Raw genomic sequence first — 27,014 nt, forward strand, 5'->3', positions numbered from 1 at the left:
TTGGGATGGCATTCAAATAGTAAGTGTGTGTAAAAAATGAGTTTTACTCATTTTACACATACACACACACTCACACACACTGAGATAGCATAGTAGAAGATGCAGGAGGGATGTGTTGTTGGATCAAAATACCTAGGTTTCCTATTAAATCAACTACCTGTTTGACCATTTTTTATTGCAGGTGGATTGTGTTTCTACATATGTGAGAATATACAAACAAGCCAGTTGCACTGTACATTGTAATATATTATTATGCATGCAATTTGTAAAGCAATCTTCATCTATTTCAGTGTTTCTGTTAAACCCTGAAGTAACTGATATTCCATGATAGCTATTTTTAGAATGATGATTTTGCTTGAATGCATTATTTCCTCTTTTAAAATTCTTTTCATTCTTTAAGTAAATTTCTTTACCAGTAAATTTCTCAGAAGAAATACTATGAACGCACACATAAAGTTCCTTAAAATGCTGTGGGTGAGGTATTATCTGCAAATAAATAGGAAAAAATAATTTCACTTGACCTTTAGGTGGCAGTATGACTTTAGAGATGCTTATATATGCCTTTATGTCCTTGGTGGATAATGGAAATGCCAGAAATGGTAGATTTTGATTAGATTGTGTTATTATGTGGCCATAATTTACAGAGTATAGCATATATTTTTATTTTACCTTATATACTAGTTTAATAGTCTTAGTTATAACAATAAAACTATGTGGCTGAAAAATTACATCTTTTTAATATATAACTAATATTGAACTAACACTATTCGATGCATATCAGTTTAACCTTTGGAGTAAAAAACTTCAATAATCAGGTACAATTTTATTTATGTCAGACATTTAAAATAGTACTTTTATATTAAAGAACTTAAAGTGGATAGTTTCAGGTTTCCAATTATAACCAGTTTGCAATTGGAATTACAACTATAGTGTACATTTATAATTAACTTTTCTTTCTATGAATTGATTTGCCTCCTATCATGTTAAAACACTATTCTACAATAGCAGTTATAGTATATTTCAGAGATTTGAGATTAAATTCAACTGCACCTATATAAATTCTCTCCATTTTTTGTAAAGCACACAATAAAGGTTGTTACTTTGAATTATTTAGATTCTGTTGGAAATATGTACTGGCTAAACTAGCTTTGACTAGTTCAGTAATGATAGTGAGGGAATTGTGAATTTAAGATAACTAATAGCGTGATATTATACATTATATATGAATATATATAATATATATTATATATATGAATATACAAACAACATTTACATAGGTAAATTTAATAAAAATTAGAATAAATCACAGTAATATTCTCATCCAAAGTTCCCAAGTGAAATCATGTGTGAATGGTTTTATTAGTATGTACCATAAATGTTTGAAATCTTGCTAATTTATCTTTGTAAGGATTGCTAGTTAACTACCGTTATTACATAAACTTATATACTGTTTTCCATGATTACGAGAACTTAAAATTACAAAACCAAATATGAAGAATACAAATACTAATACTAAAATATTTAAAAGTATTTAAAATCCAAGTAAAGATAGAAAGCTCATTTTTACAAAGCAGCTAGTAAACGAAAAATAAATGCTCAAATATTAGTTGATTCTATTTGTTTCATAGAAGTTATACTTTAGCAAGTTTAGGAAAAAAATACTTCTGAAAAGATGAAGTGTTCCAGATGTAAGAGAACTAGGTATAGGTTCTTTTATGATCAATATCATAAAAATTTGACTTTTCGGTTCCCATCTGCTAAAATTGTATCACGTCACTATCATTTTGTATATGTTTGCCGTTCATTTTCAGGCAAAATATTCTTTGGGCTTGGGAAAAATTTTTTCACTAATCTCTAGGTGTACCATATCCATAGTGCAATGAATTTTTTTTTTTTTTGGTAATATTACAGGTAGTCCTTGTTTAGCAACTACTTCGCACAGCAACATTTTGCAGTTAAAATAGTGATGAAAAGTAACTTTGTCATTAATCCTCACATTTATGACCGATGCAGTCTATAAAACAAAAGAAAGCTGAAGTAAGCACAGTTGTGATTTCACTTAGTACCATTTCACTAATAACTGAGTTGCTAATGCAATTATGGTCACTAAAAGATGATCCTCCTTAATACCTTCTTTGTGCAGGGAGAAATTATTTGGTGGCTTGGATGGCAGAGGTTTATGTAGGAGAGCCATTCTCAAATGGACCCCAAGTTTCAGCAACAAGATACTAGGATTTTGGAAAACAAACATAACTTAGTTTTTAAAAAACAAGCATAATTTTTAAGCATGGCTCTCTCATACCTGAAAATTAATTCAGGAGTTGCTGCATAGTAACAGGTTGAGAAAGACTACTCTGGGTATAGGAGATTGAGATCAAATATTTGATGTTTAAAATATTAACAGTTCATTCTGAATATCTGATTGGAACACTGTTTCAAATTTGAAATGGGTTGTTCTGTCTTATAGAAAGATATTTTAATAACAAATTTGATTTTATTGGAAGAGTTGCATCTTAAAACAAATTTTGAGCTCAAAACACTTCTAGTGAGATTGGAACATTTATTGTAAGGTCAGAATTTTATGAATTAATAAATTATGTAAGAATAGAATAGAATAGAATTCTTTATTGGCCAAGTGTGATTGGACACATAAGGAATTTGTCTTAGGTGTATGTGCTCTCAGTGTACATAAGGAGAATGATTGGACTAGAATGGAGTCACTGGTTCAGATTCATTCTTAACTACTGAAAGAGGTTGGTTTCTAAGGTCCAAGTTAATTTTGAGAAATTTATAGTAATATCTGGACCTCTGGTTTGACAAGCCATCTCACTGGGGAAAATAGAAGTGCATATATTTGCGTTGTTAACATACATGTAACTAAATAAGAGTATCTTGCTCATAAGAGTATGAGCAAGTTACTTGCTCATATGAACATTTTAATAGTAGGAAACAAGTAAGTAGGAAACATATGAGCACAAGTAAGTTTTGAAGTAATATAAAATACTTAGGTGAAGTATTTCAGAAATACTAAATATTTTGGTATCCAGCTCTTTTGTATAATTTAATTTTTGTATAATTCAACATTGTATTCCAAGTATAACACCTGCTGTGCTTTATCACACTGTCATTTTTTTTAACGTGGATTTTTGAACTTTTTATGTTTGAGTTCTGGCAATGGCTTTTATATTTGTCAACTGTATTTACATCTGTGACACTTTTCTCACATTTTATGCATATGTTATTCTGTCAAAATTCACTATTTTTTCTCTTGTAATGCACACACAATAGCTTGCTTATATCTTGTGTTCATTGTTGATCTTGTATACTTTGTATTTCTTCTTTATGTGTTAAGTTATACAAATCACATATACTGTGTGATATGTTAATGAGTTTAGAGATGAATAGCATATAGTTATTCATCAGTTTTCAGCCTGACTGTTGAGAAACAGCTGGGGATTTGGCTAAGGCTTTGTATAGCTTAATGTGTAGATATTAAGACTAAATGAAAAAGATACTTTTACTTGATCTGTTTTTTTAATTTCATATTTCATTGAAATGATTTCATATAATTTACTTTCTACATATAATAGTAGCTGCCTTGCAAGTGTTTGCCTTGCAAGTGTTTTGCAGTTGTACATTTTTTATCAATTTTAGTATGCGTTTTGATAAAGAATTCAGACATTTTTCTGAAAGTGTTGGCATATTTTATATTCTTATGATATTTCAAATGTTTACTATTTTATGCTAGTAAATTAAATGCATATTTGAATTAGTTTTTAAAAGCTTAAAATATTTTCCTCCTGTAATGCTTCATGGTGATATTTTGTTTAAAATAATTCTATGCACCCAAATAAAGGACAGTTGAACATAGATCTAATTCTTACATATATTAAAGCTGGGATATTTTTTTTAATGTTGCTTAAATGAGCTGTGTTTATCTTGTTCAATCCTAAACCATACTGTTATGTGTGAATTCACAAATCATGTTTCTCCAAAAGAAAGCAATAAGGTGTAGCATGATGAGACCATTAGCCAATGCAGATAAAAGCCATTATTGGTGCCTTATGTTTGCCAACCATATTATGGCTTAATTATTGGCATATTTACTCAGGAATGCTATTTGAAATAATATCTGTACTTTTATGTTTTCTCCATGAAGTTAAAATAAACTATTGAATAGTTTAAAAAGTGGTATATAAAAAGTAGTATATAATACTTTTAAAACTTATTCCATCTCTGAAAATTACAGCAGTTTCGGGGAATATTAGAATCTCTATGTTTATTAAATGAAATGTGAGATGCTTTTTTCAATGTAATTTAATTTTTTTCTTGTAGTCAAAGTGCAAAGGTTATCTTTTTCCTTAATTGCTCTTAATGCAATATTTGCAGCAGTGAAAAGAGAACCTTTGTTATTTATTTATAGGAGATAAGAATCTAAAGAATATAAGTAGTTTTTTATTTGATTTGATCTGCCCAAATTTTGTTACATCTAATTTTAATTTTTTAAACTGTTATCAGCGATTAATATTTTACTTTTTGTTATGTTTGTCTGAAAGCAAAGTGATGAGTTGAAGTACAAATTTGAGCATCAAAACAGGAGGTTTAAATGGTTTTATTCATTAAAATATATTTTATTTACTTGTAATTAAAAAGTACATGTGTTAAATCTGGATTTTTATTTAATGATGTTCTTAAATCAATCTTTTCAGTCAACTTTGCCAGCTGGTTTCCAGTGCCCTGTTTGAAATCTTTTTAAAAAGCTCTGTTCAGGATATTCACTATCTGAAAGATTTAAACAGTCTTTCCATAACAGCATTTGTAGACTGTGTTTCATAGTAACTACCATAACATTCACAGCGTTTAAGAGGACAGAGAAGCTGACATGAAAAGATAGTAATTCATGAAGACTTGGCTTCACAGTGTGTGTATAATCCTTCATGCTCTCAATGGTACCATAACCCCTGTGCCCACCAGAACAAAAGAAACTGAATTGGAAATTGTGGGAGCTGGGGAATGTTCCATTGCCAGTGCAACGCATGGCCCATAGGCCTTGTCAGGACTTAGTTTGAGGTCCTTTATTCTTTCTGACAGATGTGAGGTAAGTTCTATGAGGTGGAAGTCATTACTCGAGTGAGGGCAATGTCAGATCAAAAGTAACCAGTGATCAAACAAGGTAAAGGGTCTGTGGAAAATAGGCTTGCTTTCTGGCTTTGACACCTGCCTGATCAGGGGTGAAAATGTGTCTCGTGTGTCAGGTGAAGTAGATTTTCTTTGATGTACAGTGAATGGGAAAAGATGGAAAGTGAATTGGAGACAGGAAGATTCTGATTTCCTTTTTCTTCTGCAGCTATTAAGTCTGCTTTTGTTACATGATTCTGATATTGGCTGTGCTTTTGTTGTAAGGTTTGTGAATAACCCCTCAATAAATTGTGAGATGTTCATGCTTGGGCAGCATACCTAAAGTGCTTTGGAAATGCTAACTAAAATTATACACACTCTTCTTATTGTTGCTGAAAATAAGGTATATAAACTTTTAAGAAAATAATAATTGATATCTTTGTGCTATGGGGAAGGGACAGTGTTGTGGAATTAACGTGTAAAACTACATTTTGGGGAAATCTTAGGCAAGTTTGTGTTAGAGGTTATGCTTTACATCTAAGTAATCATGCAAAATATTATACTGTAAAATACATGAAAGTCACTAAAGCCAGAAAATTTAGTGAATTAAAAACCCTATAATCTGATGGAAATATTTTCTGATGCAAATTTTAATGGAAAAATCCAGTAAACTAACTTTTCTATCTGGTCCTTTCCCTACTATTCTCCAGAAATTAGGAATTGGAAAACCATATATACAACTTTTCATTCGGGCAAGGAAATTTAAATAAAGGATCCATTTATATGTGATTCTTCTTCCTAATTTACAGGAATTATTTTCTTTCCATTGAGCTGTTATGCTACTCCCTATTCTACTCCCATTCAGATTGTAAGTGAATGGTTTTCTAGCCCTCTATTGGCCAGTAGACCTTAAGGGAAAGGAAAATCAGTTTCCACTTTCTCCTATTAAAGGACAAGAAGTTTGGTCCAATCCCACATTTTAGGATAATAAGCCAAATATCTCATCTTTTTATGTCATTAGTGCATTTTATTGCATAAGCTTATTCTGTTGGAAATAAACATTTAGGTGTTTGAAGATAAGTATCATCTTTAATTGGGCTTAGGAGCAAAAAAAGCTCCTTCAGTGCAATGTTGTTCACCTTGTTATTACCAATTAAAGTCCTTCTGTTCCTGCTTTGCCATCACTTTAGTTTCTGGGTTTCCTTTATAAGCAGTTCCAAATTTAAGGTATTCTAATTATCTAATCAGGAGCTTATTAAGACATGAAATATTGTTGGCAGGGTATTCCTATTCAGAAATAGTTGTAACTAGTGAACCAGCTGGTAAAAGAACTTCAGGTGATAAAGCAGAATCAAAGAATACTAGCATGCTATGAGCCAGTGTTATAAAAGTACTGACATTATAATTGAAAAGAATCTGTATTTTAAATATATTTTACACTTCTTTCCTGTGTTCTGTGTTACACAGGCATAACACAGGAGTAAAAATGGTGATCCAGTAATATTGCCAACTTTTCCTTATTGTTGTAGAATCCTGCTGCTTTATTTTAAGGGTCATCTTGACAAGAAGGATCTGTTTTTGTGAGTAGATATCTTTACCATTCACCTACCTGTAGCTTTTCCTTGACACTATCCCCGAAGGGAAGAACTTGGAAGATTTCTAAACAATCAATTGCATACAAACCCAAGGCGATTGCTATAAATCACTATAAGATAACATAATAAAAATGACATAATAGAGAAATGTGATGCTTTTAATTGGATTTTAATTGTAAGCAGAGTATAAATGCAATCACTATTTTACATAATGATGGTAGTTTCCAAGCAACTAAGAATGAAAAGCTATGATATACAGAGGTAGAGGCTAATAAATATTCATGGCTATCAGAGATGCTTAAGGAGAAAGTAATGCAGATGTTCTTTGTTCAATTTAGCCGTCTTTAAGAATCCCACAAAATTAATTTTTGAAAGTAACAAATGCAACAAAAATGCTTCACTCCCTTTTCTCTAATTTTCCTGTATTGTCAGAGAAGATTTAAGGTGGGGAACAACACTCAGATGTTCTTACACTATCCTTATGGATCTTTCCTGTCAGCATAAGGAGGTGAGAAGCTGAGAGAAAGGACCCCATGGTCTTCAGAATCAAAATACTTCTGTCTGCAAGAGAATAAAAAACAATAATTGCTTGCTTATTTGTCTAAGGGAACTAGGTTAATAATTAGGTTAGGGAGGAGTTCCTGCATCTGGAGTGCTTATGTTACCTAGTGTTGTAGAAACACTATAGAGACCTTGAAGAGACATTAGCATTACTGTGTAATATCAGCATGATATACTATTTCTATCCAAAGTAGAAGAAAACAACAGTTTTTTTTAAAAAAATGCATGAATACAACAACATATGATGAACTGATAGTCATCATTAGTTAATTGTCCTAAAAAGAAAATGCTACTGTGAAAAAAGCAGCAATCTAGAATGATTTTTCAGTTTGGATCATTGCTTCAGAAGGCATCAAATCAACAATATGTTTCCAAAGAATTTATCTTATGTAATTTTTGTGACACATTTTTCCTCAGAAATAATATTTCCAATATGAGAAACCTTATTTTATTGTAGTGCTTGTAATAGCTTTATTACTTTTATAGTTAGGGAAATTAACTTGGATCTATTACACTCAAATTAGCACTGTGACTATGTTCAATATTGTAGTATAATAGGGGACTGAAGCAATTGCAGTATTACAGTACTTGTCTAATTTCTTGTTATGGCACTGTTCATAATAAGATATGTGGATATGAGCGGCCTAATTTCTAGTGTAAAGGAAAAGTTAACTCTTTTAAAAAATTAAGTAATTAAGAATTACCTAGCAGTTAAAACTCACTTTTACAACAATAATGAATAGCATATAGTTTTGTTGGCAGTTATTGAAGTACATAGGAAAACTGCTAGAATGTATACAGTACTGTAGCCCATGGTGAAAGAAACATATCTTACACAAAATAGTGAAAGAAAATTATGAAAATATTCAGTTTTCTACTGAAGTACTACCCTGTTTTCCCCAAAATGAGACATCCCCTGATAATTAACCCAATCGAGCTTTTGAGCACATGGCAATAAGATCAAGCACTTATTTCAGGGTTCAAAAAAATATAAGACAGGGCCTTATTTTCAGGGAAACATGGTATGTTTTCATCTCACTTTAGAAGGCCTTGTTATTTAAGTATAAACGTTTGGATCTGTTTCAAGAATGTTTATGTGTTTCAGAAGTGATTGTTGCTGCTTTTTTGGTAAGCTACAGCTTTTTTCACTACCCAATTAGGTAATACACCATTCTTTCATGAGATTTAGTATTTTAGTGACTTCATATTCATGTAGGGAATTTGAAAATGAAAAAGCTTAAAAAAAGAAAACATAAATAAATATAAAAGTAATTTAGGATAACAAGGATAACCAAGATTTCTTATATAGAGATAGAAGTTTACAAAAATAATTGTTTACACAAATAATTGTGACAAACATATTACCTATATAGTATGCCAAGTGACTAAGAAAATACAATATTGAGCAAATATTTCTCATTAATAAAGCCAAACGTGAAATCTAAAATAAAATAAAACAGGATTTTTCACTATGTTCAGTGAAATAGGCTTGCCGTAATAATCTTTTGTCTTCATTTCCATATTCTATAAAACCTAAAAATGATTATATTCCAGAAATTGAAAACCATTATTTGTTGTATTTTATTTACAGTTATATTTGATATATACAATACTCTCAATTATTATTAGTAAATGATGTGTTTAGCTTATACATTTTTCAACTTTTTAATTACAGATAAGAATAGCACAGAGACAGTTGCTTCACTTTAGCACTTTTCAGAGTATTTTATTCAAGTTTTAAACTAATTGTCTTCAGTATTATTTTATTTTAAGGAGCTTTTGATAGATTTAGTTTTAACTGAAAGGAATGAAGCTCCTTGACTCTTCTCTGTTGCCATAATTGTACTGGTGCACAGTAGAAAACTCTTGCTGAATTTATTTTATCTTGCAGAATCAAAGTAGCTGCAATATGGAGAAGTAATGTCAGAGCACACAACGGAAAGAGGAGAATATCAGTTTAAAGTTCACTCATAGCTACTCACTGGTGAAGAGAGGAGACAGATTCAGTAAAAAGTAGATATGTCAGTAAATTGAGAAAATAGATTGTGATGTGTTTGTGTAAGACAGCAGTTAGGGCACAGCTGATTTCCTGAAGACTGTAAATCATCTTCAGCATTCTATTGTTTTGCCCTTAAAATGCAGTTTTCCATTCCCAAGAGAATGTAAGATGGACATTTAATATATTTAAAAAATTATACCGAAGAAGGGTGCTGCTTCTATTTTAGTTTTACTTTTTCATTAAAAAACATAGTTTCTCATATGGTGTTGGTGTTTTTAGATATGCAAGCTCCTATAATATGAAATAATTTGTCCTGTTTTAATAAATAAATAATTAATACTTAATTCCAATAAATAAGCGTAACTTATGTTTTATAACAAAAAATAGAAAACCATATAGAAAATATTGTCAAACAGATCTACAAATGGTCAAATTGTATTAAAATGTTATTGAACAGTTTAATTTTAGAATTATTTTTTTTTTAGTACACTGGCATTATATGTTTTCTCTTGCCATGACAGATTTTTGTTTCTTATAGAAACAGTATTATACAAGAAAAAGTATTTTGTTAGAATAAATTACAGAGTTATGTCTGGAGTTCCAAATTTCAAGTATATTTATGTGCTTTCAGTTGTAATTATATTAATGGTTCAGAATAATAGTCTCAGCTTCATATTTGAATAAAGGCGATAACTTTAAATTATGTTTAAAGTTGATTTTTCTGCCTTAATACATTTCCCAGGAAAATGAAGACATTAAGAAATATGCTCTTTTTTCTATTGTGTTAACAGAATCGGAGGATTGTAGGAAGCCTTGGTTAGCATTATGCGAAATTATTTTTACAGAAAACAAACTTAATGTTCTTGTCATTAATATTATTGATAGATAATATTTTAATATTTTGATACATAGTTTTAAAAAAAATTAGCAATGTCGTAGGATTTTTGTGCCTAAGACTTTGGAGGTGTATGCGGCATACAATATAGGTTTTTTTGTGTGTTTATTCAAAGTAAAATGTTTGTTTTATTCTCCATTTTTCTAATCCTGGCAGTATATGTCAGCCTTTTATTACAAAAATTATAAATGGATAGACATCTCGATGGAACATCCAACATTTAATGTATATACTACATAATATCAAACATTTGCTGAAATGTTGAAAGGTTTTATTTCATATGTTGAAATAACATAGGTTTGAAATATGTTTATTTCAGATGTTAAAAAATTCACTTCTGGTGAAGATATTGTTTATGATATATATAATGTTTAAAAATGAATATAGATTTTTTTTAGACTATTTCCTTACAATATTGCGATAAAAGGAAAAGTTATTGTACAACTCAAAGAAATAGCATGGTAGTAAGGAAGATAGAACCGATTATAATTTTTCTCCTGATATTAATTTACACCTTGTTCCATTTCAGATATAGCATAGCGATAATAAATTTTTTTTATTAGGCTCTCTATATTTTCATTCCATTGACTTATTTTTGTTTAAATATAAAGCAATTGGTATCTAGTGAAACTAGTTTAGTGTTTCCTTCACGTATTTTAATAAGCAGTCTATTTTATCATAGCAATTTTATAGTGCTATTGTAATTTTAAAATTAACAATAATTAATGATGATCACTATACATGATTATTTTTTTTCATTTTTTCCCGTAATGAAAACAAAAAACAGACAGCACACTTTCTTTAAATTAATTTTTTTAAAGTAGCATCAAAATAATTGTCTGATGAATTTATATTTTATTACTAGAATGCCACTTAGAGGACTTTTGGAATCTTGGAGTTGAAACCCAGAGATCCTAGCATTTAAACATTAGCTACATATATTCTTCATTTAGGAGATTACTAATGGCTATTTAAGAACTTTTGTATATGATGATGATGATGATGATGATATATTTTTGAATTCCTGGCTATGCCTTTCTGTTTATTTTGTGGCTTTCGCTTGACATTGTTCAAAATTTGTGCAATTTTGTGTTCTTGAGAGAAATGTCTCTCTTGGTACTAAATCATATTCAACTATTTTTAAAAAATCTTGAGACATTTCAGAGTTAAGTGAGCAAATACCTAAACCACATTTCATTCTGCATATAGTTCTGCATGTTGCAAAACTCAGACAATTTTGATATGTAGTTGCATCTTCTGGGACAAAACCTTGACTATTTTATGGGCTTTAGCTAAGCATGTTGGCATTGCTTCCAACAATAATTTATAGTTTTATCAGCTAGAACTTTTTCTATCAAAATATGACTATGTTTGTTATAAAATAGAACAAATTTCTAATTCTATCACTGTGCATAAAATAAATTGTATGTGCTCAGAAACTGCATTTTTATATGAAGTTTCTCAATCTGTTTAATCTTTTACATAAGAACACAGAAGATTTTCCTGGATACGAAGATTTCAAGTAGCTACTACAATAAAGCTGTCCTACTTTATGCTTTCCATTCTCTAGTAAATGATATAGAGTGTGGTAGATACACATTACACACCCACATGCACATTCTGGGTAAGTTGGTAAAAATAGTTTCTGTATGCACGCAGTTGGGCAGCAGTACAACTTATTTCTTATAGTTTTTTAATAGTTTTAATTAACTTTTTTCTGTTCAATAAAATTTCATCACAAGAAAACTTGTCTTCAAAGTATAAAAAATTATGCTGTTACATGTCCTCATAGTTAATAGTTTTGTGCTTGCAAATATGTCTGCATGCGTGCACATATTTATACTTATGTCAGTGTACAGGCACAGACAACAGGTTGGATTGGATGTAGGTGAATATTCTAATACATACAGAAAGATTAAATACTAACAGAAGTGGAATTCCTCAAGTCATCTTCCTATTGTTGTCAACAATCTATCCTAGGATTTGTAGCCTGTGATCTCCACCTGTGGAGGAAAGGCTTTCTGTTGGGGCTTAGAAACTACAGTGACACAAGAGGAAGGGAGAATTCAACCACTTAGTGCATTTATTTTTGTTCAAATATATATAATTATTACTACAGTAATCATTATTTCTAAAGTAAATGCTGTCTAAACAATATGCTAGTTTATTTACTCTTAGATGGTTTAGTCTTCATTAGATTTTTAATTAATTTTAAATTTATGGATAATTGTAAACATCAGGTTTATTAATGTTTGTTTATATTTAATGCTAAATTGTAGGTGTCTTAATGCTGTAAGTAGTTTTGAATGGTTCATAGAAAATAAGAATTTTAATAGATAAAATAAACAGAAAACTGCTAAAAGTAAATATGGACACTTTCAAATACTAATGAACAGTTCATACATTTAAAAAAGTATTACTAGTTATAATAATGTAAATAATGGCACTTTGCATAATATATTGAGTGTTACATCAAAACTACTATAAAATATTGTTAAAAATCAATTATAGGTTTTCAAAAATTTTCCAGTAGGGAAAGTAAAGCTAAGAAAAACAATATTTGTCTATATCTAGTGTCTTTAATTAACTACTGTGTTTCTCCAAAAATAAGACCCTGTCTTATATTTTTTTGAACCCTTAAATAATTTGAACCCTTAAATAAGCGCTTGGCCTTATTGCCATGCGCTGAAAAGCCCGATTGGGCTCATTATCAGGGGATGTCTTATTTTGGGGGAAAATAAGTAGTAGGGTAGTAGATGCCACTTTATTCTGATGTTAATTTAAAATATAGGTTCTTAATATTTTTGTGCCATGGACCTCTTAAAGCGTCTAGTGAAATCTATGAAACTGTCTCAGAAAAATGTGTTCAAATGGATAAAACAAAATAGTGAAAAGTTCTATATATTCTATTCAAATTCATCCCATCCCTGCGAAATCCTAACCCTAACCCTAACCCTATCAATGATAGGTTAAGAAGATTGTCTATCAGGTTAAGAAGCTCTTATTTAGAGTTTGTGAATTTATTTAAAATGTTTATAAACTATTATCCCTGTAGATTTTGGGCAACATAAACTATTTTATGCCTGATATGTTATAATACATAAAAGCAAAACAATTTTAACATAAATTCAAAACATTTTTGTATGGTTTTCTTAACATGACAACGCCAATAAAACAGGTTTGTACTATCAATTTTAATCAGTATTTTTTTCAAGAGGGATTTATAACTAGTTAGCCAACTCCATTCTCCATCTTGCCTACCTGCTTGAGTATAAGACAGCAGAGAAAGCAACAGGGAAATAATGAACCAAAAGCTTGAGTTATTCTCTACTCAAAAGCATTATGAAATAGGGGATCTCTACTGTGTATGTAAAACCTTTTGCTTCTGGCAAAGCCTCTCTCATTATATGTGTAGACATGTCAGCTAACTATATAATCATGGTACTTCCATTTTCTCCCCTAGCTTCCTACTTAGGTTTAAGAAAGGGTTAATTATGGTGACTGATTTTCTTCCTCTAAAATTGGCGGTTGTTTTCTTCCAGGTACCCTTTTTTTTCAATAGTCTTTGGACTCCTACTCATCACTACTTCTAAGAATTTCATCCTGAGCTCACCTGGAAACTACAAATCTTCAACAGCCTATGCTTAGAGTCATCTTGGTTTGCCATCCATTCCACCTCCATAAACTCTCTTTGTTTCCCCAAATTTCTTCTTTCCACAAGTCCCTTTTCTAATATTCTACCTCCTTACTGGGTCAGAGTAGCCTTTCTGTCATCTGTGGGAAATTCTGTTCATGAAACTTCTAAAAGAACTTTGTTCTATCTCCTATGCTTGGGTTGCACTTCTCAGCTAACAAAAATGAGGTATCTGGATGTCTGAATTTCTCTGTGACAAACTCCCAGAGAGAAATGGACTCCTACATGCTGTAGCAAACTGATTTTTTTTTATTTGAATGTAGAAGTAATGTAAAAAGTTAGTGATATCCACTGTGGCCTTTTAATCTAAATTTTCTACAGAGAAGTACAAACACTTTTATCAGCAGCAACAGCTGATAAAATAAGTGCCTTATCTTTGCCAGACTTTTTAATACTTCCACTGCAAAAGAGAACTTTAGTTTTGATTGAATCCTAGTCCTTTTTTTCCTTTAGAAGTTTTTTTAATCTCTTTTTGAAGTTCTTTTGTTGAAAGAAGACAATTTTCAGATCAGCAGTGGAGTGTTTGCACAGATGTTCTAACAACATCTAACATAATTGTTTTAAAGTTAGGGTTATGTTCCTCATGCTTTCATACAGAGGTACCTCATTAAAAAGTCACTGTTGGCAAGATATAAGGATGAAAGCAGGCAAAATCAGAAATGATGTAGTGATTTCATTTTGGTTTGCAATCTTTTTGATGCAGATTTCTAATTCAGAAATTTGATCCTATTACATAGGATTTCTCAGAACTGCATGCAAATGAAGCATCAGAACTCACTTGCTGATTCAGTTCAGAAGCTCATTTGATAATCCTTGACTTTAAATACTGCTATATGTAATCACAATGTTTGATTCACTTGTTCTATTTCCTTAGTTCCTTTTAGGTTGCAAAATATAGCCTTTACTTTAAACATTTTAAAAAGAGGAATAACAGTTGTGTACATGTCAGGCTGCGAACTTTCTCACCATACTAATACAACTATATATCATTTTAAAAGATGTTCTTTCTGAATATAAATGCTTATGTGAATGTCATTTTTTTGTCTAAGATATAAATTATTAATTTTCCAATATTCTTTTTTTTTTCATTTTACTTGCATGAACATCTCTACAAGTAAATGCATGAAGTATATGATAAACGAGGGCTATTTGGGTACCATTTACAGATATTTTACCAAATTAATTTAATAACGTCTGATGTCCATCTGTACTTTGAGCTGATTTGAGTGAAATTTAAACTTTTTTATTTTTTACATTAAACAAATATCTCTGTATTGCCGATTAGGTAGTTAATGCCTTCTAAGTATTGACATACTACTTTTTAAAGTAGTAACATGTTTACTATTTTATTATATCTTGAAGCAGCTGTAATTCTATGTGAATCTCTTACCTCTATTTTAAATGTTTCTAACACTATTGAATAATTATTTCCTTTCTTTCATTAAGCTTCTGGTAATATATTTCTTAGCCCCTTCCCTACTTTTTTGCTCCTAATTCTGCCAGTTTGAATGCCACAGCTCATAAACAGGGAATTCTAGCCATTCACTGGAAATTAAAAAATAATTTTTCTCTATATAAGTATTTTTATATATTTAGGTACAATTATGGTATTCATATTTTTGTGAGTTTGGGGAATATATATATCTTGGGATTCTACCAAGGGCTTTAAATTGTAGCATCAAACACTTGAATTCTCAATCTGCATGGCAACATGTTATTTTTAAGTCAGCAAGTGATGAATTAAATTAGAAAATAACCATTAGAGAATATTTCATATTTTGAACATATTGTATGGTTTGACTATGTAAGCAAAACTAGAACTTAGAATACTTAAAACAAGTATGAACTTTTTAATATAACTACACAGAGTGTTTGTGTTAACTGAGGCATTCACTTTACAGGTATTGTGTCCCTCAACTCCATGGTGAATAAATCATATACCTTGCCTGCAAGTCTCTGCAGATCATTTTGAACACAGGGCTGCCAGCCACCTGCAATTTAATTTTAAAACAATTTTTCTACCATCTCAAAAGTTAGCAGGTTTCCATATAATTGTACTCTAAGGGAACTTTACATATTATGCTTTTCAAGCAGTATTTTAACAATCTATAATAAACAATATTTGGCACAAAAGCAATATAATAATTTAAATAAGAGGTTATATTATGTATCTTCATAATGTGTAACAAGGTAATATAAGAATATATAATTGAATGCAACATACTGACTTTTTAATTATTATTAATTTAATGTTAAAACTAGTTTAGATATATCACTGCCTTTCTGATATTGCATTAATCATGTCAGCCAAAATTATCCAATATATTTAAAAAATTTCTGATGAATAAAATTAAGGCATCATCATTGTCATCTGAACAAAGAAAATTTGTTTTAAATGACTGCATTTCCTTATTTACATTTGAGGGAAGATATTATAATGTTGGCTGATATCTGAAGGACACAATCAGGGATTTTATTGCTTTAAGCAATGCACGAATGTCTTTTAAACACGTCCTCCTTCCAGGTTGTGCAAATGTGTGACTGCTATGAAGTGGCAAAGTACATATTTTCTTTTTTAATGTAAATAATAATTTTGAAACTTGCTGAAATCCTATGACATTGCCAAAATCATGCAAAATTTGGGGTGATTGACAAGGCATATGAGTCATTGCAAAAACAACAGGAAGCGGAACCCCAGGGCTAAAACACATCCAAGATTCTTTTTCAACTTGCAGATCTTGACTTGTAGGACTGCATCATTAACCATGAATTAGATAAGGTTTATTTGAGGATGACTTCCCTAAAAAGTTTGAAGTAGAACATTGTATAAGCAAGGTATCACATAATCTCTTTGAAGAAACTGCCAATTTACTTTTGGAACATAGCAGGATGGTTTGCCTGTTTTAAAGATCATCTGTTTTTCAAGTATCTATTTGATTTTCATCTTCTTCTGCAAGTGACTTGACTATTAACCATTGTAGACATCTCAGAAAAGACATCTGAAGGGGGTATAGCTATTCTAATTAGCAATGAGTAAAAAAAAATTGCATATCCCTTCTGCCCTTGGAATTCTTGGTAGAAACTTCTTTGCTATATCTCAAAGAGATGCAAATTATTATGTTTAATATCTATGCCTCTCCATTTAGAATGCAGACCACAGTGTTCTGGAAATAACATGGCTGGTCTTTGGTTTAAAGTTACCAGACCCCTGTCATGGTCAGATCCGGAGCTCCTACGCTCTGGAACGAACTTCCCCCTGGATTACGTCAAGTGCCTGATCTTCGGACCTTTCGCCGTGAGCTGAAAACACACTTTTTATTCAAGCGGGACTGGCCTAATATTTTTAAATTTTCAACTGGGGTTTTATCATCATTTTAGGGTTTGAAATTTGAAATTTGAAATTTTTAATATTGGCCATTTTTTTCTAATTTGCTCGGTTTTAAATTGTTGTTTTAATTGTATATTTTTTATATTTTTTATCTTTTGGTTGTACACCGCCCTGAGTCCCTCGGGAGAAGGGCGGTATAAAAATTTAATAAATAAATAAATAAATAAATTCTCTCCTTTAGCTGGACTTTCAAACCGTTGACCCCCGCCGCAGGGAGATGGAACCGATTCATTGGTTCCGTCCCAGGCGCCTGATGGACCCTGAGAGGTTCCAGATGGAGCTTGGGCCATTCCCTGAGGATTTAGCCCACGACTCGGCTGGGGATCTAGTCGTCGCCTGGGATCGGGCGGCGGCTGGTGATCTAGATCGAGTTGTGCCTTTGCGGCCTCTGACTCAGTGCCGATCTCGATTAGCCCCTTGGTATTCCGAGGGGCTGAGGGAGATGAAGCGCCGGAGAAGATACCTAGAGAGTATCTGGAGGGCCAGCCACTCCGAATCTGACCGGACACTAGTTAGGTCTCATATTCGGACCTATCTAGTGGCGATGAGGGTGGCAAAACGGGAATATTTTTCCACTCTCATTGCACCAGCAGATAACCGCCCAGCCGCCCTGTTTAGGGTGACCCGCTCGCTCCTTCACCAGGGAGCGGTGGAGGATCCCTTACAGGGTCGAGCTGAGGAGTTTGGACAGTATCTGTTTGATAAAATCGCTTAGATTCGGGAAGGGTTGGACACAGATTGGGTATATCTGGGCGGGATGGGAGAGGCAGGTCTTGGGGTTACTATCTGGGATGAATTTGATGTGGACAGGATACTGGGGGGACTGAATGCGACCACATGTTTACTGGACCCGTGTCCCTCCTGGCTGGTACTGGCCACCCGGGAGGTGACACGAGGCTGGCTCCAGGGAATTGTGAATGCTTCTTTGATGGAGGGTGTCTTCCCTACCGCCTTGAAACAGGCGGTGGTGCGGCCCTTCCTCAAGAAGCCTTCCCTGGATCCAGCTATTTTAGCAAATTACTGTCCTGTCTCCAACCTTTGTTTTGTGGCAAAGGTTGTTGAGAGTATGGTTGCACGACAGTTGCCCCAGTACCTGGATGAAACTGTCTATCTAGATCCGTTCCAGTCTGGTTTCCGGCCTGATTACAGCATGGAAACAGCCTTGGTCACGTTGGTTGATGATCTCTGGAGGGCTCAGGACAGAGGTTGTTCCTCTGTCCTGGTCCTGTTAGATCTCTCAGCGGCTTTCGATACCATTGACCATGGTATCCTGCTGCGCTGGCTCGGGGGACTTGGAGTGGGAGGCACCGTTCATCGGTGGTTCTCCTCCTACCTCTCCGACCGGTCGCAGACGGTGTTGATAGGAGGGCAGAGATCGGCCCCGAGGCGCCTCTTATGTGGGGTACCGCAAGGGTCAGTTCTCTCTCCTCTTCTGTTCAACATTTACATGAAGCCGCTGGGTGAGATCATCCGTGGTTTTGGGGTGAGTTGTCATCTATACGCTGACGATAGTCAGCTGTATATCTCCACCCCTAACCACCCCAACGAGGCTGTTGAAGTGATGTCCCAGTGCCTGGAGGCCGTACGGGTCTGGATGGGGAGAAACAGACTCAGACTCAATCCCACCAAGACCGAGTGGCTGTGGATGCCAGTGGCCCAGTACAGTCAGCTAATTCCATCGCTGACTGTCGGGGGCGAGTTGTTGGCTCCCACGAAAAGGGCTCGCAATCTGGGGATCCTCCTGGATGCACGGCTGTCTTTAGAAGAACATATGACGGCCGTCGCCAGGGGAGCTTTTTATCAGGTTCGCCTGATATGCCAGTTGCGCCCCTTTCTGGATCGGGCTTCCTTATGCACAGTCACTCATGCCCTTGTTACAACCCGCCTGGACTACTGCAACGCTCTCTACATGAGGCTCCCCTTGAAGGGTACCCGGAGGCTTCAACTGATCCAGAATGCAGCTGCACGGGTGATAGAGGGAGCACCTCGTGGCTCCCGTGTGACACCGCTCCTGCGCAGTCTGCACTGGCTCCCAGTGATCTTCCGGGTCCAATTCAAGGTGCTTGTTATCACCTTCAAAGCGCTCCATGGCTTAGGATCGGGGTATTTACGGGACCACCTACTGCCACCAGTAGCCTCACACCGACCAGTGCACTCTCACAGAGAGGGCCTCAGGATACCTTCAGCCAAACAATGTTGGCTGGCAACCTCCGGGAAAGGGCCTTTTCTGTGGGGGCTCCCGCCCTCTGGAACGAGCTGCCTCTGGGGCTTCGTCAACTCCCCGACCTCCGGACCTTTCGCCACGAGCTGAAGATGCTGTTGTTTCAACGTGCAGGACTAGCTTGAACATAGTTTTAAACCGGGGTTTTGAATTAGGGGTTTTAAATGGGGTTTTAATTGTATTTAAAAAATGTTAGGCCATTAATCGAATCAGTTTTTTATATAGTTTTTAATTTGTATTATATGTATTTTGTCTTTTATTGGCTGTGAACCGCCCTGAGTCCTTTGGGAGAAGGGCGGTATACAAATATAATAAATAAATAAATAAATAAAATAAAGAAGCTGCTCTTTCTTTGGATTCATGTATATTAAATGGCTCCCTTGCTGCACGGCTGAATATAACTTCTGGGAAAAGGTCAGACAATCACTGTTGTCTATGTATTCCCATAACACAACATCTTTACTGTTCAATTTGGAGGTGAAGCCATGCTTGAAAAATGACTACTTTCCACTAATGACATTGAGTAAAATGCCAACCAGATCTACCAAATAGTATTACTCCTGAATAATATTTCCCATGGGTCAAAAGTGCACACATTGGGCAGTTTAAAATGCTCTGCTGATTGGAAGACCTCTATACACTTTCAAATTTCTCCATTCTAATGTGGTCTAGGAAATGGATTAGATGACCCAGTGTCCCCAGCTCCATGCGAGGCTATGAGCGTAAATTCCTACAACTCCCAATGCTCTATTATCAAGATACCTACAGAGTTCCTGCAGATATTATATGATCCTGTGTGTTTCCTTGTGAGAAGCTGCTTTCTGGAGCTAAAGTGGGTAATCTCGTCATTGTTTGGAGAAGCTCTGTTCTGCCACCTGGCTGCCAATTTTGCCTCAATACATCCCAATGCTTAGAAACTTAGAAACTAGACAATCATGTTTTCCACCCAGAAATCCCACTGGATTGTTTTGCTCTATTTTCTTCCTCTCCACCCACTAACTATTCTGTATATGGCCTCCTCCTATCTTGATATCCTGAGCTGCAGAGATCTTCAAAAAATAACTGAAGAGAAGTAGATGGGAAGCAGGCCCAAGTCCTGCAGAGAGTCTGAGGAGTGGGAAAAAGAGCACAGGTTTTCTCAAGAGGTGCAGGAGGCCTGGGCAGGTGGACCTAAGTCTTTGTTAGACCTCCCAGGGCCTCTCCCACTCTTTGAGGCACCTTACGCTCTGTTAACCCTAACCTGTGAGGTTATTTAATGATTGCTTCTGTTATTAGAGGTAATTGTTATGCTCAATAATAGTTTTATTATAACATACATGTAGATCACCTAGAGTCCAGATGCAATGAAATAAAATAAATGAACAGACCACTTAACTATAGTTTATATTGAGTGGGGGCGTGGCCCATGTCACGGCAGGACGGCAGTCCCCGGGGCTGTGGAGGAAACGCCGATATCCCAGCCGTTTGGGGGTTCTTTATGGACCATAGCTGTCTTGTAGAGACAGCGAAGAAGGGAGGCACGGATCGGCGTGAACAAGAAAGTGGCAAATTCCCTGGAGCGCTGACATTAGCCTTCGACTCAATGGCACAGAAAGACAGCCATTAGAACTGTCAAAAGCTGCGGTGGCCACACAAAGAGATTTGAGCAGGAGCGGTGATTAAATGGAGTATTAGTACCGGGTGAGTGATTGGCCAACTCATAGGTAAGAAGAAAATTTATTAAAGATTAAAAGGAGTTTTCAACTTGAAATTAGCGGCTAATTGGCATGTGGAAATATAAAGAGAAGAAAGCAAAAAGCAAAGCGGAACTTTGTGATTAAAGCTCCAAAAAGGAAACTTTCCATCTGAATTTAAAACTGGCTCTGGAAGAAACCAAAAATAATAAAAGGAAAAAAAATTGAAGGAAAACATCGTTCGCTAACAAAAGGATTGAGACAGGAAGTAATTAACTTTGTGGATTAATAAGTGACATTTTGTTGTTGAAATATTTGTGAATTGGAGAGAGACATCTGCTGGAGGAAAAAAAGTATCGCATCATTTAGACCAATGTGGGAAAGTCAGAAAGAGGCTTTGTTTATACAGCTGCAGCGAGATTGTAAAAAAAGAGAGTGGAATCGACAAAGACTTCAATTGGAATAGCTTAAAGGAACATTTGAATTGGACATTTTCAGAAACAAAGAAGAAAAGAAGAAAAGGGATATTATTATATGGACTCGAATTTGGATTATATATAAGTCAAAGTAACAAATTTGAAAATTCTTTCTCCTTAAATTGAGAACATGGAGAGTTGGGAGGATGAGTATGAGGAATTAAGGGACACCTAGGGAAAAAAAAAACATTTGAATTGGCTTCCATTTGGAAATAGAAAAAAAGGGGGAGAGAGAGACAATATTTTGGACTTGAATTTGGACTGTATGTAAGTTAAGATAAATAAATCTAAAAAGTTTTTCTCCTCATATCGAAAACATGAAGAATTGGGAAGAATTATGAGAGATGGTTCAAATGGTGCGAGAGTCTATTAATGGGAACAAACAAGCAGAATTATGGCTTAAAAATAAAAAAAAAATGACGAGAAAATTATGAGGAAACAAGAACAAAAATATAATGTTAAAAAAGAAATGAGTGACGATAATATAGATGATCATATTGGGATTGATAGTGAAAAAATAAAAATAGAGAGAGGGAAAGATATTTAAAAAAAGAAAGGGAAAAAAAAGATTGAGGGGAAAAAATAAAAGAATGAAAAGAATAGATGATTACACTGGGATTAGCAGTGACAGAATAAAGAGAAGAGGAGGAAATAGAGAAACATTGAGGGGGGAAATTAAAAGAGTAAAAGTCAGAGAAAGGTGGAAAAGAGGATGCAAGAAAGGGAGAAAGAAGAAGATGAAAGAACGGGAGAAAGGGAGAAAAATATTAAGAGATGAGATCTGGGAGAGACTGAAAAAATGGTAAAAAGGAGAAAAATGAATAGTAGAAAATAAAATAAAATGGTAGAAACTTATTTTTTTCTTTCTGAAATAATGTAAATTAGAAGAAATATATGGATTATTGTAAAAAGGTAGTAAAAAAGGTTGAAATGAATGAAGGAAATTAAAAAAAAGAGAAGGAGGAGAAGTAAATTAAATGTGGAATATATATTGGGATATGTGTTTTCTTTTTCTGTTTGTGACTGAGAATGCATGGGATGAGAGAGAATTAAAGTTGATGGTAAGGAAATAAATTTTAAACATATAAAAGAATGGAAAATCCAGCAGATGAAATGTGAAAGATAGCATGGTTTATAAGTGAAAATGATTGAAATTAAGATGTAAAAGGGAATAAAATTGAAATGTTAGTAAATGATGTATACTATTGGAAGAAAATAATAAGTATTAAATTGTGAACAAAAACATTAAGAAAATAAGAGGTGGAAAGTTGCATTAATTGATTGTATCTGGAATAAATGGAATAAGATGAAGACAATGTTAATAACTAAAATATAGGAGAGGAGGGTTGAGAAATATGCATAATAAATGAGAAAATCGGGGTTGTCAGGACACCAGAAATATTGAAAATAAATACAGCAATGGAGAGAGATAAGAAGAAGGAGAGAGCTGGAAAGGGAGAAGGAGGAGAGAAAGAAGAAAGGGAAAAGGAGAGGAGGAAAGGTAGGGGAAATAAGAGTAGGAGAGAAGGTTAGATAGGGAGGAAGTAGGGTGGAGGAGGAGAAAGGAAGGGGAAGTAGAGAAGGAGTAGGAGAGGAGAGAAGAAAGGAGGTAGGAAGAAAGGAGGGAGGGAAAAGAGTGAGAGGAGAAGAAAGGACTGCTGTGAAAAGGAAATGGAAGAAAGACAACCCCGAATATATTTGAATATATTAGGATAAAAATTGAAGTAGTTAAAAAAACAAAGAATGAAAGGGAATGAATATGAATAAAAATGGAGAAATTAGAACTTGAGGGCGAAATAAAATGTGACTTAATAAAATGAGCAAGGAAATATTAGGAAATGAATAAAAAAAGAATATTTTGGCAAAAACTGTAAATAAGTAAAATATATTTGAATATATTGAATTGTATAAGATATGATATGGCCAATACTCTGTTCATAAATTATGTATGTGTGTAGGGGGAAAACTAAAAAATTAGTAAAAACTTGTTCTAAAAAAACCCAAAAAACTATAGTTTATATCATTTGAGACATTTCTGGATTTATTTCTTGCTATGATTGAAGGCTGTTACCAATGGACAGATGCTTGGAAATGTTGGAGAATTTATAGGCAAATTTTTATCTGTATATAAAAATATTTTAGCTGTATATTTGTTTCTTAGAATTGAGCTGTATCATTGGGTATACATATGAAAGAACAAAAATAATTTTAAATCATATAAAGTAATATGCACTCTTAATTTCAACTTGCATGCTCATTGTTAGAAAGCACATTTGCACATAGCTTTATTTTACGTCAAAGATAGCAATGCTTTTTATTTTTTAAAACAATTATCTAGTTCTCCACTTAAAATTCATCTGATTGTTGCCTGGCAAAAAGAAATTTTGCTTGAACAGAAAATTAGAAACAACTGCTTAAATATGCAACTTCTAGAAAGCAATGAAACTGTTATTTTGTGAAGTCACCAGCTGCCTATATCAAGATAACAAGTAAATATTTTCAAATGCCAAAGACTGGAAAGATAGTGAAACCAGTAGAATAAAAAGTTTGTAGCCAAATTTTAAAAGAATTACTCCAGCCTTAAGCCCAATAGTCTCAATCCTTGCAGAGAGTTACCAATTTTCTTTCATAACAGTCTCCCTTCATTAAAAAAATTTGAAGTTTTAAAAATTACATTGTCAGTTGGAAGTTTCCAAATTACATTTAGGAGATAAAAAGATGATACATTGGAAATCTAGTAAATCCCCTGGTATTTTACTTGAGAGTACAGAGTTAAAATATCCATTGCTATATGAGGTACTTGGGCTGTGAAAATACATTAATTTTTTATATTAAAGTTGTGAGAAATGCTGACATGGAGACTGCAAGTGCTGACTTAGGAGACTTTTAGACTATTTTTCTTTACTGAAGGAACTAATATTTACAGTTTATAGCTTTATTTCTGGCTAGTCCGGAAAAAATTACCCCAAGACCCCCAATTGTACAAAACTATATTTGATATTAGTAGGAGGCTATGAAAAGCTGAAATTTCTACCATGTTTAATTAGGAAAATATACAATATTATTGTATTAATATTGTAAGCCATCCAAGTAGCTTACCTTATATAGCCGTGATCAATGGTGGGATTCAAATAATTTAACAACCTGTTCCTTGCCCTAATGATTTCTTCCAACAACCAGTTCACCAAATTGCTGAGAAAGTTAACAACCGGTTCTCCCGAAGTGGTACGAACTGGCTGAATCCCACTACTCGCTGTGATGGCGAATCTATGGCACAGGTGCCAGAGATGGCACGCAGGGCCCTCTCTGTTAGCAGGCGTGCCATTGCCAGCTTTTCTGTTTTTTGGCGCACACTTGCGTGCCAGCCAGGTGGTCTTCGCTGGCACCGGAACACTTGCTGCTGGTCAATACTGAAGATAGTATTTTGGGATAATTGTGATATAACTGAAAAAAGATGGGCAATTAAGTAAATACAATTTTATTTTATTTTTCAATATGTATTGAAAGTGAAAAGTCTAGATTAATTTATCCTATGATCCAGTTGTTCATTTTCTTGACTATCCGCATCATTTTCAAGAATCCCATCTAATACCAAAGTTCAAAAAGTATCAATACTGTTTTTTTCTTCATTTTCAAAATCCAATTTCCATTTCTATAGAATATCATAGGGAAAACTTCTCTACCCAGTGACGATCTTTATAGGTATGAAAACTTTGTGTCATTAAATATCTCTTTGAAGAACTTCAATACTATCCACCAAGTGAATAAAGGAAGTTTTGAATCCTGCCTGACTGTTGCAGCTGTTCCCCCCAGGCCTCTACTTCAGTCCTATCTCTTCTGTTGCCACTCACAAATAATGCCTTGCACTGTTCTTCAAGGCATATGAACGTTGGGGAACGGTATAGTTGCCCTACCACACATAAAGCTCCTGAGAATTTACCATGCACTGCATTTCTTCAGATGTTTTTCTTCTGTTGTGCAGAGACCTATGCAACTGGTCCAAGGCAGCTCCCAGACAAAGTCCAAGGCTTTATTTCCTGAAGCGTGTTTGTGTGGGGCTTCTGCAGCTTTTGGGATCTCTTCAAGAGTTTGCCCGGAGCCTCTGAAGGTTTCTCAAGTCATGCAGGGCTTTCAAAGCCTTCTTAAGTTTGGAAACCTAACATGATTTGGAAAGGCTTGGAAGCCCAGCACAATTGAAGTGCTAGAATTGTGATTATTAAGCAAAGCAGTAATATGGGTGCCTTGACATGTGTTCACAATGACTTATTATCAAATTGTGGACCCAACTGTGGTTAAAAGCCAAGGACTATCTATATTGGGATTCTGGGTTGTGTGTCAATTCTGAGTCATCTCCAAAGGTAACCATGGGTACAGCACAATACAGTAGTCCAATCAGATGGTGATCAGAGCTTCATTATAAATACCAGGGCATCCTGCTCTATGTAGAATCATAATTCTCATTACTACTTTTGGAGATGTAAATACTGAAGAACTGCTGGCATAATGTGTTTACTGAGTACTAGCAACATTGTCTTGTAATCAATTACTCTGAACCTGATGTGTCCCTCCGTTAATCACAATTGCAGCCATTAATTTTGCAGCATCTCCAGTTAGTCATAGGGTGATAATGTATAACAATTGCAAACTGCTAGATTATGTTTCATGAATAATTCATGTATATGTAAAAAGCATGGGACAGAATACTGAACCAGTGAGACCCCTTCCACTGGAATTTCCATGGACTCATGTGCTCCCCTCACATGACCACTGATTATAACAGCAACTCCAGCTCAAAATTTTTTAAGGGAGTCCAGAATGATACCATGGTCATAATAACGAATACTGAGAAATTAAAAGAACAAGAGAGTCATACTCCCCTGAGGTCCTAACAAAAATAATCTACCAGACTAACAAACACTAAATACTAAAATCCTGGCTGACAATTAGAATATATTGTTTTTTTCTAAAAATGACACATTAGACATTAAAAACATTTTCAAAAAAGGATTAGGTTCAGAAAAGGCTTGACAAAGGAGAGGTTGTACAACTGTCTCTTTCAGAGCAGGCAGAAACATTAATAATTTCCCTGATCCAGCTATTTACACTGTGCCTGCTCACCCAAAGGAGCAAGGAATTGCATGGATCAAGCTGTAGAGAATCTTCTATACTTTCACCAACTCAAAAGAATCCCTAATTTTATACAAGATACTACCAAAAGAGTTTACCACCAAAGATACATCCAAAAGCGAGCAAATTCATCTAGTTTGTCTGCAAGAGCTTTGACTGCTTAAAGGTAAATGCCAAAGGCGCACGGAATGCTGTTACCTTCCCACCAAAGGTGGTCCCTATTTTTCTACTTGCATTTTTTACGTGCTTTCAAACTGCTAGGTTGGC

General features: G+C 34.1%; 1 protein-coding gene across 4 annotated transcripts in view; it reads left to right on the forward strand.

Moving 5' to 3' along the window:
- FBXL17 (F-box and leucine rich repeat protein 17) overlaps window positions 1-27,014 on the forward strand; it is a 180,361-nt gene that overhangs the window by 20,698 nt on the left and 132,649 nt on the right. The gene's annotated exons all lie outside the window — the stretch shown is intronic.

The sequence above is a fragment of the Ahaetulla prasina genome, chromosome 2 (assembly GCF_028640845.1).
Source record: "Ahaetulla prasina isolate Xishuangbanna chromosome 2, ASM2864084v1, whole genome shotgun sequence".
Classification (NCBI taxonomy): Eukaryota; Metazoa; Chordata; class Lepidosauria; order Squamata; family Colubridae; genus Ahaetulla; species Ahaetulla prasina.